Genomic DNA, 15,838 nt, shown 5'->3' with positions numbered 1-15,838 from the left:
CTGATCTGTTTTCTGTCACTTTAGTTTGCATATTCTAGAGTTTTGTATAAATGGAATCACACAGTATGTACTCCTTGTGAGGAGAGGTCCTGGTTTACTCTGAGATTAATTGGCTCTTGGTTTTCTAGTTTCTTAAGGTGGAAACTGGAAACATTGATCTGAGACCTTTCTTCCTGTCTAACATAGACACTTAGTGCTATACATTTCTCTCTAAGCACTGCTTTAGGGGAGTCCCACAAATTCCAATATGTTGTGTTTTCAGCATCATTTAGTTCAAAATACTCCCTAATTTAATTGTTAATTTCTTCTTTGATCCATGTTATTTAGAAGTGTGTAATTTTGTTTCAAACATTTGGGAATTTTCCAGGTATATTTTTGTTATTGATTTCAAGTTTATTTCCGCTGTGGTCAGAGAATATACTTGGTATGACTTGAATCTTTTAATAGGTTTTTTTTTTTAGTGGCTGTTCTAAGTATTACAATATACCTAGAAGTCTGAGCAAGGACAGACTTTGGCTGGTATCTACAGGCTGAGTCATTGGTCCACTTGGCTGCTTTATGTCTCTTCTGCAGGGGATGCTGTCTGGTGAACTTGAATGTACTAGTCAATGTTACAACACTTTATGTCCACTCTCATGGGTCCCCCCCACTGCCATGCCTCCTCCCCAGACCTTCCTGTCCCTAGGCTCCCATCTTGCTCCTTCCTCTTCTCAACCACCTAAGTCAAGAGTCAGCAAACACTTGCTGTAAAGGGCCAGATAGTAAATATTTTAGGCTTTGCAGTGTGGCAAGTACCCAATGCTACCACTATAGTACAAATGCAGCCACAAACCACATGAAAATGAACGGGTGTGACTGTGTTCCAATAAAACTTTATTTATAAAAACAGGTATGGGGCTGGATTTGGCCTCCTTGACCAGCCCCATGACCTGAGTCACTCACCACTTCCCGCGAGTACGTGTATTCCCTTGACTTGACCTCTTACTGCTCCGTACAAAGTAGTTGACCAGAAGGAGCTCCCCGATGGAAGATTTCTCTCCCCACTGTCCTTCAGGCTGTACTGTGGTTGATGGTCCATTTCAGGCCCACGCCTACATGTCACGTCAATGAGTCAGAGCACTGAGCTTGGGCTAACTACTCCTCCTTCAGAGAGTTGTAGGGAAACCCACATGGGGTGTGAGAGCAGAATCTGTGAAACGCTGATAGATGACGTGAAGATCTGACTACTTGTTTGTGAAACTTCCTTGTACCCTCTGACCCTGCTTGAGTCTGATCCAGAGGTACCATTTCTTCTTCCACTGTATTGCCACTGGGTCTGCCTGTTCTATTGTTTGGTTGGTTTGACAGCTCCCAGTTTAAGACGGACAGTGCTGGTCACATGGTCGCTTGAGGTCCCAGGTCAGATACTCAGTTTCTATCAGAGCCCAGTTACGTGCCAGGAGCTGTGTTTTGAATGGTGTATGGTTTTCTTTCTTTCGTTTTTTTTTTTTTTTTAAACTGTTATTGGAGTACAGTTGATTTACAATTTGTGTTAGTTTCTGCTGTACAGCTAAGTGTATCAGTTATACCTATACATATATCCACTCTTTTTAAGATTCTTTTCCTATCTAGGTCATACAGAGTATTGAGAAGTGTTCCCTGTGCTATACAGTAGGTCCTTATTCGTTATCTTTTTTTTTTTTGCAGTACGCAGGCCTCTCACTGTTGTGGCCTCTCCTGTTGCGGAGCACAGGCTCCAGACGCGCAGGCCCAGCGGCCATGGCTCACGGGCCCAGCCGCTCCGCGGCATGTGGGATCTTCCCGGACCGGGGCACGAACCTGCGTCCCCCGCCTTGGCAGGCGGACTGTCAACCACTGCGCCACCAGGGAAGCCCCGTTATCTATTCCATATGTAGTAGTGTGTGTATGTCAATCCCAATCTCCCAGTTTATCCCTCTCCCCCACCCCGCTTCCCGCCCCTCGTAACCATAAGTTTGTTTTCTACATCTGTGACTCTATTTCTATTTTGTAACTAAGTTCATTTGTACCATTTTTTTTAGAGTCCACATATAAGTGATATCATATGATATTTGTTTTTCTCTGTCTGACTTACTTCACTGGGTATGACAATCTCTAGGTCCATCCATGTTGCTGCAAATAGCATTCTTTTGTTGTTTTTTATGGCTGAGTAGTATTTCATTATATATATGTACCACATCTTCTTTATCCTAAATGGTGCATAGTTTTCTTCCGTAGACTTCATGACCTTGTTCCGGAACTCTAGGGGTGCTAGAGTGCTTTGTCCCTACTATTGGGAACGGGGGGCTGTCGCATCTTTCTCTTGCACAGATATCTCTAGTACCGTGGGGTTTCTTGGTTATGCAGCACAAACGAGATGCTTATATTATGGCCTAGCTCTACTACAGAGCCCTTTCATGCTCTGGGCCACACTCAAAGCTAGAAACTTTCCAGGTTCCCTGATGACTCTGATTGTATCAGTTTTCTCAAGTAAAACACATGCTGCCTCTAGAACACAGAGGCCCACTGAGTTTGTGCTTCCTTCTTAGTGATAGGAGGTCCAAGGTACATTTTTCTTCGGATGGAATGTCCCAGCCTGCCTCAGACCACTGAACATCTATGAAGATCACCAACTCTCTGTAGGGTTTATCTCCCATCACAACCATGTCCTACTCTGGCATCCCCAGTACTTCTTGCTCACTGGGTCCAATTTATATGAAATCACTGGTATGATGAACCAATGCATTGTTCTTCAGGATGTCTACATAGCCCAGGTCCCTGAGACTATATTATGATAGAAATTAGGATAGCTCTGGGACAAATCTTGTATATAAATCCAGAGCAAAACTGTGACTATATGCTGTTGCCCACCTCATGCAAATTCTGATCCTCCTTCTTGATGGGTGTGGGGAAAAACACATTCACCATCTTAATAGCCACATACCATGATCCCAAGGTTGTATTAATTTGCTCTAGTAAAGATACCATATATGGCCCATTAGCTGAAATTGGGGCTATTACTTGATTAAATTTGTGGTAGTGTCTTTCCATCCACCATGATCCATCTGATTTTTGCAGGGGCCAGACTGGTAAACTAAATGGGAATATGAAGGGGACCAGGACGCCTGCATCCTTTTAAGTCTTTGAAGATGGCACTGATCTCTCCATACCCCTTCCTCAAAGGACCAGATAGATAGAGAGATAGATTCATATTTATAAAAATCCATATAAAATATGTGTACTCTCATGTCTTGGCAGGGCTGGGAGGATGCTGAAATTTTAGGAGCTTCCACTTGGTGTTTACAGACAAGAAACCAAGGTGATGGCTCTGTCAGTTGCTGAGTGTGCCTATTCACATTACACATTTGGAAACCAGAGAAACTACCAGTGGGTAGTTTCATGGACCCAAAGTCTCACTGTGAAACAGACTTGCCCCAGGACTCCATTTATCACCTGACCCCATATGTGTATACTAACAGTGTTGCTTTTCGCCTCTGAGTTTTCAGTGTCAAGTTAGACCTTACCAAAAGCCCTTGGAATCTCTGGGTATCCCCCTCCCCCCAGTTACCTGAATTGATGGACACTGACCCTTGAGGAAGGATGACACTTGATCAGCTGCTGCAGTATCCATCCTTACAAGACTTTTCCTCCAGGCTGCGGGTTCTGGGTCTGAGAAGTGGCTCAGGTCTGGAAACCGGCAGAGGGCCATGACTTTCTACAGAACTGGCTGACCTCAGTCTTCTCACTTAACTTCAAGCTCTTGATTTTCCATTTTAAACAGTTACCCTTGTTGGCTGCCCATCCAGCACCATGTTCTGTGAGCCAGAAGGAGGCGGTGAAGGTCTGGAGTAGCAGGGGGAAGGTGTGAGAGTGGGGTGTGTGCTGGGGAGAATTGAGGTAACTAATCACTAAAATAATTTGCATTGACAGCATGAAGTCGCCTAGATCTGTTTCAGTCCTCACAGGATGGTCATATAGCAAATTCACAAGTTCAGGCTGGAGGATGGAGTCAGAAGCCTGTCAGCAGCCTTTAAACAAAACAGGACAGCTTTAGAAGTCACTTTGAAAGTCTTTACATATGTTAATAGAAGGTCACCAAGAGGGTGTGTTGAGATCGTCAGGCCCGGGGCAAGTTCAGAGAAATCCTTGTTATGGGGTCAGGTTGGGTTGACTAGGTTTTCCGTCATCTCCCAAGAACCACTTTGGCTTCTACCTCAGCGCCGGGAGAAATGACTCAGCACAGGTCCAATTAATTTGGTAGAAGATACATGAAAACCTTGAGGTTTATAGTTTGGCCTCTTATTATTCTAACAATGGTGTCCATTTTTTTCAGAACCACCTCTAGAGTCTAATACATGCATTAAGCTTCCTTCCACCTTCTCGGGTGAAGATTACAGCAAAGGTTGTTTTCCTCTCTTTTGGGGAGGAGGGCAGGTGCCATTCAACCGAAGTCCCTAGAAGAATTTTATCTTTGTTTCTTCAAAAAGCCTCCTTCAGATGTAACCTAGGAATGACACTCTTCTCCTTTTCTTTCCACCAAAGGAAGTTGGTCTTATTGTCTCTCAGGCTGGAAGGAGTTATCCTGGCCCACATGGAGCTTCCAGGGCAGACAAAAACCTGGGGCAGCTCCTTACTAATCCAGGCAGCGGACAGGAAGTTGCAGCGAGGGATGCCTGTAAGCCTCAGCTCCGATGGAGTCCCCACCAGATGTGACAGAAGTGGTCTTCATTCCTTTCCCAGCTGTCACCCACCTGCCATCCTCTCCAGAGCAAAGGGCCAGTGGGTGACAACGGGAAGAGGAGCGAGCTTTGTCACTGGGAGGTGAGCGCCTCACTGGAGGGTCGGCTGGACCTCACGGAGCCACACAGAAGTATCAGCTATGTCTCCAGTGACATCATGACCGTCTCCTAATAGAAATTCTCAAATCCAACCTTCTTATAAAAAGGCATTTACCATAGCACAGGGAGATCAGATCGGTGCTTTGTGACCGCCTGGAGGGGTGGGATAGGGAGGGTGGGAGGGAGGGAGACGCAAGAGGGAAGGGATATGGGAACAGATGTATATGTATAACTGATTCACTTTGTTATAAAGCAGAAACTAACACACCATTGTGAAGCAATTATACTCCAATAAAGTTGTAAAAAAAAAAAAGGTATTTACCAAAAGACAAATACTCTATGAATCCACCTGTATGAGTTACCTAAAGTACTCAGATTCATAGAAACAGAAAGTAGAGTAGTGGCTACCAGGGTCTGGGGGGAGAAGAAATGAGAAGTTATTGTTTAATGGGTACAGAGTTTCAGTTTTACAAGATGAAAAACTTCTGGGGAGGTTGGGGAGGGATGAATAGGCAGCAGATTTTGGAGGTAGTGAAAATACTCTGTATGATACCCTACTGACTGACACATGTCATCATCCATTCGTCCAAACCCATAGAACGTACAACACCAAGAGTGAACAGTGATGTAAACTACAGACTCTAGGTGATCATGGTGTGTCAGTACAGGTTCATTGATTGTAACAAATGTCCCACTTTGGTGAAGGATGTTGATGAGGGAGGCTATGGACGTCTGGGGGCAGGGGTCTATGGAAACATCTGTATCTTCCCCTGAATTTTACTGCCAACCTAAAGCTGGCTCTAGAAAACTGTCTTAATTTAAAAAAATCCTCCCCCCCCCACAAAGTTCTGGAGATCAGTTTTACAACAATGTGAATACACTTAACATTACTGTATATTTAAAAATGCTTCTGATGGTAGATTTTATGTTATGTGTTCTTATCACAATAAAAAAATTTTTTAAGTCGTTTAAACTTCACATACTTCCAAACCCAGGTGGCTCCAGTTAATATACATATGCAGAGCGATATGTATGAACAAAGCTGTATGTTCAAGGCATGTCCATCTGCACACACTCCATATGGATGTACACACATATGTCCCATAATACTTTCAGGAGAGTGGAGTTGTGAGCGCCCCAAAGCCAGATGGAGGAAGATTGTTTGGGACACTGGGAATCAGTGCTCCTGTGTTGGGAGCCATGAGAACACGGCGGTCTAGCTGAGCTCAGGGGCTGGAGTAGAGGGAGGTGGGACCCCCTAGAAGAGGATGGCAAAGAGAGAAAGGAAGGGCCTTGCCCTTCGCGGAACCTCTTCGTCCTCTAGGATCGGAGAAGCCACATTTTTTTTTTTAACGTCTTTATTGGAGTATAATTACTTACAATGGTGTGTTAGTTTCTGCTTTATAACAAAGTGAATCAGCTCTACATATACATATATCCCCATATCTCTTCCCTTTTGCCTCTCCCTCCCACCCTCCCTATCCCACCCCTCTAGGAGGTCACAAAGCACCGATCTGATCTCCCTGTGCTCTGCGGCTGCTTCCCACTAGCATCTAAACATGCTGATCTCCCTGTGCTATGCCACATTTTATTTACAGTGCTGACCCTCGGCAGCGCTGACCCTCGGCAGAGATTCGGGCGATGCCTCTGCAGTGTGAGCTTTTGTGAAGACTTGGATTATTAAGATGCAAATTAATGATCATAATGCCTGGCCCTTAAATGGCACCTCTTCCTGAAAGGCCTCAAAGAACTTTCCTATTTACTGATCCACACAAAATGCTGCTTTGTCTAATAACACTGTGAGGTATAAACGGCCACAAACAAATATTAAAAGAAAACGTTTTAAATACAGTCACTATCGCAGGTGCGTTTGGGATGGGACATGTATTTGGTCGTATAAATTGTTATCAGCTAGGTTTTCCCTTCTTTTCTCCCTTTTTAAGCCACCATAAAAACCCAGGGTAAGTTACCATGAAAATCTATAATAATGCTAATTTTGTTCCCATTTCCTGGCTTTTTCCACCAGAATTGAGGCTCTTTAATATGACTTAACATTTTTTTCCCTATTAATAATACCCTTTCTCTTGGGCTCTGCACTTTTGAAGTTGTATTATTATTTCCCTCTATGACTGACTGCAGCATATTTGCTGTTTAAGATCAACTCTTAATGCATGAAAGCACATTCCCAAGGGCCACGCTGTCCACCCTGAAGTTTAAAAGCTTCCCCAAATGAGTGGGGATGCATCATTCTGAATGGAAACGTTGGCGGCAACTTGCCCTGAGACCTCCCTGGGGACAGGCAGATCTGGAGTAGGGGTCATATGTAAATGATGAAGCATGAGTCTCATCTGTCACTCGCTGCCTGACGTCCTGGTCACCGCCCAGGCACAAGTGGTACCCACACATGGGGAAATCATCCACTGTGGGCAACAATTTCCTGCACATTCCCGCCCATCTCTCCCCCTCCTTCCCAGCATGGGAACAGCTGCTTTTTCTCCAGAGGGGGTTTCTGAGGGAACACAGATGCTGCTGAGGTGAGGTGTCCAGGGAATCTGAGTCCTTGAAGGCTGGATGTGAGAAACACAGGGAGCATCTAACTAAGAAGTGAGAATTCTGTCAACTCCTTGTGGCAACTTTCATCTGGTCCTGCTCATCAGAGGCTCTGAAGGATCATTATGTGTGCCTTAGACCCACCCCAAATTGAGAAACAAGTCTGTGACCTTAATAAACACATCTAGTTTGGTGGGGGAAAAAAATCCGTTTATTGAATAAATGAATGAGCAAATGAAAAATAAAGGAACGATTTGCATTAAGCCTCACCACAACCCTCAGAGGGGAACACTATCAGTATGCCCATTTTATAGATGAGAAAACTAAGGACCTAAGAGGGTGAGCTCTTGCCAAGATCACGGAGCTGGCTTGTGGCAGAGCTGAGATTCTAATCTTTGTCTTAGACTGGGAAGCTCCACTTTCCCTTCCAACCCTGTGCTCAAGCTTATGGGCCAGTTTTCCACCTCCAAGTCCACTTGACTCAGGGACCATCTTGAAGCATTTTTAGGACTTGGCAATCAATAAATGAAAAAGTCAAGTGGCGTGGAGTAACAATAATTAATATTTGTATAGCGCTTACACGGTGTGGGCACTAAGTGCTTGTGTATATTAATTAATTAAATCTTCACAGCCCACTTCTGAGGGATGGCTAGAATTCACCTTTACAGATGAGGAGACTGAAGACAATAAATGGCTTGTCCGCAAGGGGCAAAGACTGGCTTGGGAGCCGGGCAGTTTGGCTCTGGACCTCGTGCTCACCAACCATGCTGTGTCCTGCCTCTTCCCAGCAGGATGAACACTCTCCCTCTTCACTTTCCCAGGTGGGGAGGAACCACAGCAGAGGAATGGCCCTGACATACACACGGTGCCTTCAGCCACGCACCACTGACATGAACCTGGCTCTCTGGTCCTCGGCACAGCGCATGGACTCTGCAGGCCATCATTCTGTTCACAGTCACCGCTGCCACTCCCTCTGTGGTCCTGCAGGTTTCTAAAGCAACCATCCACCTAAGCCAAGAGCCCTGGGGAGTCCGTGCTTGAATCTCTGATAGCTTCTGGAGGAGAAAATCTCATCTGTCTCACCCTTCTGACTCTGCCCTCTTCTCTCAGAAGGATTTGGGTCCTAACAGCAGGCTTTACTCTTCTTGCTTGGAGGTGGGGCCTCCTTCTGACCTCGGGGGACTTTCTCGACCTCAGTGCAGACAGGGATGAGAATCTGAATCTTCAGTATTCACCTCGTGTGTTTTCAGAATGTGTGTGAGTCCTTGAGACCAGGCATCATGCCCTGCTTATCTCTTTTTTTTTTTTTTGCAGTACACGGACCTCTCACTGTTGTGGCCTCTCCCGTTGCGGAGCACAGGCTCCGGACACGCAGGCTCAGCGGCCATGGCTCACGGGCCCAGCCACTCCGCGGCACGTGGGATCCTCCTGGACCGGGGCACGAACCCGTGTCCCCTGCATCGGCAGGCGGACTCTCAACCACTGCGCCACCAGGGAAGCCCACTGCTTATCTCTTAACCTCAGAACCTAGCGCAAAATCTGCTTCACTCAGGTGTCCTATTGACGATAGCTGAATAAGTGAATAAATGAATATAGGAGCTCTGCATATTTTGATTACGTCGGTGTCTGGTGAGAGCCCTCTTCCTGGCTTGCAGATGGCTACCTCTCCTTATGTCCCCAAGGTGGTGGAGAACAGAGACAGAAATCCTGTGTCTCCCCCTCTTTTTATAAGGACACTGATCCCATTCATGAGGGTTCCTAATAACCTAATCATCTCACAAAGGCCCCACCTCCAAACACCATCACATTGGGGATTGGATCTCAACACATGAATCTTGGGGGACCACAAATGTTCAATCTATAGCAGCTGGAGTATGGATCTGGAGCAGCAAATCAAACATTCAGCCCCGTAAGATGACTTCATTGATAAAAATCCTCCTACTATTAAAAAGGCAAAACAAAACTTTGAAATCCATTACTCTGATCCTTCCCCCTATTTCACAAATAAGGAAACTGAGGTAGAAAATCAGGTCTTGAATTGATCCACATTACAAACCTAGAACCCTAGCCACCTGATTGCAAATTCCTAATTTGTCTTCAAGAATATCCTTCTAGCTTTCTCTTGGGGACGTACTTCAGAGTCACATGCTCCTCTAAGCATTGGTGTTTGCAACCACTTGCTGATTTTTCGTGATAGGTCTCTTAAATCACCAGCTGTAACCCACTGCCTGGCCACCCTGATGCCTCTGAATTCACAGTTCCAGTTAAAGTCACATCTATGAAGAGGCAGGGAATGAACAGCTCTCCCGTCCCCTCAAACCCCCAAACTGATTTGGCACTCGAAGTCACTGTTATATTTTATACTGAGTCTTCTGAATCAGTTCATTGAATTTTAGCTGTAGCTATATAAAATCCTCTCCAGTGAAATTATTTGGCCATATTGCAGATGATTCTGCCATGATCTATCAATGCCACTAACTATCAGCAATAAAGAAAAAAAAAATCCATCCGCCTTCTTCTCTTTTCATTATAATGAATTTTCTAAACTCAGAATTGAACCTTGAGAGGCACTTTACTGGCTTTTTAATTTTTAAAAGGTAGCATTTTGTATTTTTATATGAAACCCGTGAGACGGATGGTGGCAAATTTTGAAGATTTCCTATGATGTAGAAAAGTTGCTGGGGAGATTCAGGAAAGCTTGGCTTGTATTTCTTGGGAGGAAGGGACGGAACTGGGGAGGGCTCACTGGAGTCCAGTTTGATTTGAACGTCTGTGATTTAGTGCAGGGCAGGAGGGAGGCATTTGGGAAGCAAAGAGCATATACGAAAACCCAGCTGGGATTATTTTAATGCATTAGTGCATTGATATAGGGGGGAAGTTGGCATAATGTATCCAATGCTTGTGAATATATATATTATTGTCCTTCTCAGGAACCTGAATTCCAGGTCAGAGAGGAAGCTATTGACAAAGTAACTTAGGTGGAGGAAGCAGGTGGCATAACAAAGAGGAAATGATTCACAGTTCAGGGAGGAAAAGCTGTGAGTACATGTGAATACATAGGCACTACAAATAATTGTCTATTAAAAATCAAGCCTGAAACTCTAAGAATGTATCTGGAGTTAACATAAATGAGATTTGAAAGACAAATCTTAAGGCTGATAATGAAGTTGGAGTTAATATTAACTTGCCCAAAAAGGTAGCAGAGAGAGGGCTTCCCTTCCCTGGTGGCGCAGTGGTTGCAAGTCCGCCTGCCGATGCAGGGGACACGGGTTCGTGCCCCGGTCCGGGAAGGTCCCACGTGCCATGGAGTGGCTGGGCCCGTGAGCCATGGCCGCTGAGCCTGCGCGTCTGGAGCCTGTGCTCCGCAACGGGAGAGACCACAACAGTGAGAGGCCCGCGTACCACAAAAAAAAAAAAAAAAAAAAAAAAAGGTGGCAGAGAGAAAACTCCCCCCCTTTACCAGGATAAAGCGGCCACATGTTCACCAGGACTGTGGTCTTTTTAGACAGCCATTTGATATACATTTTCCTTCCTTAGGGGAAATTGTTCTAGTTAACTGAGATTTTATACTCTCATTATCTATATAATGAAATATACAATGGCATTTTAACCAATGGAAAGTCAAGCAAAAAGACTTAAAAAAAAAAAGAAAAAACTTCAGAAATGTTGCAACATTTGCATTAGTTTTATAATTAGGGGAAAAAAAACCCAAGATTTTTTAATTGAAAAACTGTTACGTTTGAATGATAGGAAATTTGAAGTAAAAAATCAAGTCCTCATTTCTCTTCAACTCAGCTAATGTAGACCCTTCAAGGACACATATGAAGACAACAGATACTCTTATTAGTTTAGGTTCTTTGGTTGCAAGCAACAGAAACTGACTTGATAATTTAACTAAAAGGGATTTACTGGAAGGATACTGGGGACTCACAGAATCTCCAGGAGGCTGGAGAACTAGCCTAAAAATGGGCAGGATTCATCTGGAGAGCCAGGCAACCAAACCATGACACCATCTCATAGAGGTGCCTGGTCACTGGGCTGGGAATAAATGCTGTATGACTGTGCCGACACCTCTGTTTTTTTTTTTTGGCGATACGCGGGCCTCTCACTGTTGTGGCCTCTCCCGTTGCGGAGCACAGGCTCCAGACGTGCAGGCTCAGCGGCCATGGCTCACGGGCCCAGCTGCTCCGTGGCACGTGGGATCCTCCCGGACCGGGGCACGAACCCATGTCCCCTGCATCGGCAGGCGGACTCTCAACCACTGCGCCACCAGGGAAGCCCTGCATCTCTTGTTTACAATCCAAAGTCCAAGAAAAGAGTGTGATTGGCCAAGCACAAATCATGTGCCAAGCTCTGACTGTATTTGGTCAGGGAAAAAAAGGACCCAGCCTCAGAGTAAAGCCTCCTAGAATGACCATTTCAGTGACAATTCCCCCAAAGCAATGTAAGGTGCTTTGGGGGCAACCCCCAAACAGCACAGGTCCACTATAGAACCCAAAAGAAAACAGGTTAGAGCTTCCCTTTTCTCAAAAATATTTTATCACTCAAATTCTTCTATACTTTCCTTTGGAAAGGTACTTGGCCTTCCTTCGTTTTTCCCTAGAACAGTAATTCTCAAGTTGTGATCCCCAGACCAACAGCATCAGCACTACTTGGTGTGTCAGTTTCCCAGGGCTGCCATAACAAATTACCACAAACTGAGGTGGCTTAAAGAACAGAGGTTTATTCTCTTATGGTTCTGGAAGCTCGAGTCTGAAATCAAGGTTTTGGCAGAACCATGCCCCCTCTGAAGCCTCTAAGGAAAAAATCCTTCCTTGTCTCTTCCTAGTTCCTGGTGGTTGCTGGCCGTCCTTGGTGTTCCTTGGCTTGTAGATGTATCACTTCGATCTCTGCCTTCATCATCACATGGCTTTCTCCCTGTGTGTCTCTGTGTCCCTTCTCCTTTTACAAGGACACCAGTCATATTGGATTTAGGTCCCAGCTTAATCTAGTAGGACATCATCATAACTAATTATTACACTTGCAAAGACCCTACTTCCAAATAAGGTCACTTTCTGAAATTCTGGGTGGATATGAGTTGGGGGTGGGGGCGGTGATGGGACACACTCTTCAACTCTGAAGATCTGGGAAATGCAAATTATCAGAAATGCAAATTATCAGGCCCCACTCTAGACCTACTGAGTCATCAACTTTCTGAGTGGAGCCCAGGAATCTGTGTTTAAACAAGACCTCCGGGGATTAGAAGAACCCTCTAAAGTATAAGGACCATTGTCCTGGAAAGAGCTGCACATGCATCTCCCAAATTCAGCATTCATCCACACAGAAAACATATGGAAAGTTATCATTTTAAGGAGAAGGGAGTGTCTGATGGGAAGGAGAATGAGGTAGTGGGGTAGCAGGGGAGTAGGAATGTGGGGCTTGACTTTGAAGCACGAGTGGACCTGCACTTGAACTCTGACAACATTGCCAATGGTTGTAAGCTACTGTGTAGTTATACTTACTAAAAATAAACACCTTCATAGTCATCATTATCGTCATCCACTCAAATCATATATGGCAGGAAACAGAAGTCATCACATAAAAGCTCTCAAAATTTGTTTATTAAAGTCAAAGGATGGTCCTTTGACCTTGGCAACCGATTTCATTTGTTGAAACTATATTTTTAGTCCTTAATGTTGCTTCTTTCTTCCAAAGAAATGAAGGCTTTTCTTAATAACCAAAAGAAAAAGAAATAATATTCTCTCTTAAGATTTCTGAACTCTTATTCCTCTGATTAGGGCTCTCTGTCGTTTCTTTTTATTGCCAGTAATTGATGTGTGGTATAGACTCATTCTCAGGGGTTGGCTGAATTGAATTTATGTGATGTGGAGGTCTTGGTTATTTCCCTGTGATTAAACTTTTATGCTACTTATCTGTCAATCTATCAGTCAAAAAGAAATTTCAAGCATATTCTCTGTGCTCCAACACTGTGTTAAGTATTTTTGGAAAGGAATAAGAAGGTACATACAAAAATGTAAAATACCCCCCTTTACACATCACGTCCCCTAACCCCACCCACACACAGACCTATAATCCTTAAGGAGGCAGTGTAGTATTTAGGAAAGAGTGTGAATTTGGTGTTTGAAGACCTTGGCTGTAGTGCTAACCTCCTCCTTCCTGCTCCAGAACAGCCTGTCGGCAGGGACATTTACTAAGCACTGAATGCCAGGTGTGCCTCCAGATGTTCCTGCCCCCTTCCAGTTAAGCAGAGTCACATGACTAATTCTGGCCAAAAGGTGTGAGCAGAAGGGATGTGTGTCATTTCCAGGCCAGAGCGTTTAAAAGCCAGTGTGTGCCCCTCCAGCTTTTTCCTTCCTCTTCTGCAGCAAGCTCTGAAGCCATATATTGAGGCAGTGTGACCAGTACAACCTCTATCAGCCTGAATCTCTGAGTGACCAAATAGAGCAGAGCCTCCTGCTTACTTACAAAGACTGAAAAAGAAATAAGTCATTGTTGGTTAAGCCCCTGAGATATGGGGTTTTGATATGTTATCGTAGCATGGCCTAGTCGATCCTGACCAATAGAGCCTCTGATCTAAATTTGATCAATAGGTTACTCTTCCAGAACTTTGAGTCTTGAGTGCCTTTATACATGAATGATGCCGAGAGAACATTCATGGCAACCATGATGTGTCCATTAGACTGTTCCTGCTACAAAACTGATACCACAGCACCCCATGTCCATCAATCCGGGCTTCTATTTATTCCTGCCCATCTCCCAGCCAGGCTCTCTAGATTTTTGTCAATTCTGAGGGTCTCTTGATATCCCTCCAGTAAGTTCACCTTTGCTTTATTTAGTCAAGTTCTGTTTCTTTTGGCCTTCTAAGGCTCCTCTCCTTGGCTTTGGCACCACTGATAATGGGACTGAAAAGAGGTCCACGTGTGCCCTTGTTGAGAATCAGCACTCCTCTGCTATGAGCACTGCCCACCCCACACCAAAAATGACCTCAGAGACCAAGCCCCAGAAAGAGCCTGAAATTAAAACTGATTATCCTTTACCCCCCAGGAGACCATCAGGACCCATCTCATTACCTCAGACACCGCAAAAGAATTCCAGCCTCCCAGGCCATCCCTCAATGATCTAATTCCCATACAGCTCTGGGTATTTCCTGATGTGACTCAAGCTGCCAACCTTTCCCAACCTCCAGGTTCTTCTAGCGTACCTCTCAAACTCATGCATAATCCGCAGCAAAACCCCACTATCCTTAGCCTCTTCCCTTATTAAAGGCTGCCTTTCCCAAAGAATGTGGTTTCCCTGAAGCCCTCTGCCATCACCACTGGCTTTCTTCTGGAGGCATGGGGTATCTCCTCACTTCTCCTTCTAGACTGCTACTTCCCATTCTACCTTGCCTCCCTCTCCTGAAAAGCTTTTAACTCACTGGAAGGACATCTACCCACTACTTTCCTCTTGCACTTTCTACCAGCCTCCAAGGCATACCTCCTCATGCAGTGAAGAGTTCAACTAGCTTGGTTCTTTGTATTTTCTCTCTACCACTACTTGTCAGCACTCTCAGAGGCTTTGGTAGTAACGTAGATAGCTCATCCAACACTGGCCTCTCAGTTCTATCTTCCAGTCATCTTTTTTCTCCATCCCATCTCAGCTACCCATTCGCAGAATCATGTTGCCGATCTTGACGTGATCAATAATTCCACCTCCAAAATCTCTATTTCAAGAATCTCTATCTCTAAATCTCCAATGCCCACTCTCTGATCACCTCCTTCCATCTTTCCAGCTCACCCTCTATCATCCTCACTCCAATCAAAACCTTCATTTCCATTAGCCCTACACACTCTTCAGTGCCCATCACGTGCCTTGTGTCTCTACTTCCTTCCAGACCCGTCCCTATTGCCTCTCTCTTGTACAATTCCTCTAGAGAAGCATCACAGTGGTGAGCAGCACAGGCTCAGGGGCAGACTGCCAAGTTCAAATCCTGGCTCTGTCACTTACTAGCTGTACGCTCTTAGACAAGTTTCTTAATCCTCTGTGCCTCAGTTCATCATCTATAAAATGGGGAGAAATAATAGTATCTTCGTCATAGGGTTGTTATAAAGATTAAATGGGTTACAGTATAGCACTTAGAATAGTGTCTGGCACATAGGAGTCACTATATATGTGCATGTTGAATAAATTTTTTAAACTCCTCAGTCATTTTTTGGGAAAAAAAAGCATCTTATTCCCTCCCTTTTACTCATGTGGCAAAAAGCAAACCCCTGAATTAACCCAATTCTCCATTTACTTCATATATGCACCTTAGCAGGTACAGGTAGCTAGAGAAAAATACACAACTGTATTTTTTTAGTTTATGACCACATACCTCATATGGGCCCAGAATCCTATCCCATTCTCTAATCAATAAATTCTTTCACTCTACTTTTAAAGCATTCTCCTCTCTCCATGAATCTGTAACATCTCTA

The sequence above is a fragment of the Hyperoodon ampullatus genome (genome assembly GCF_949752795.1).
Source record: "Hyperoodon ampullatus genome assembly, chromosome: 1".
Taxonomy (NCBI): domain Eukaryota; kingdom Metazoa; phylum Chordata; class Mammalia; order Artiodactyla; family Ziphiidae; genus Hyperoodon; species Hyperoodon ampullatus.
This window is presented reverse-complemented; position numbering follows the sequence as displayed.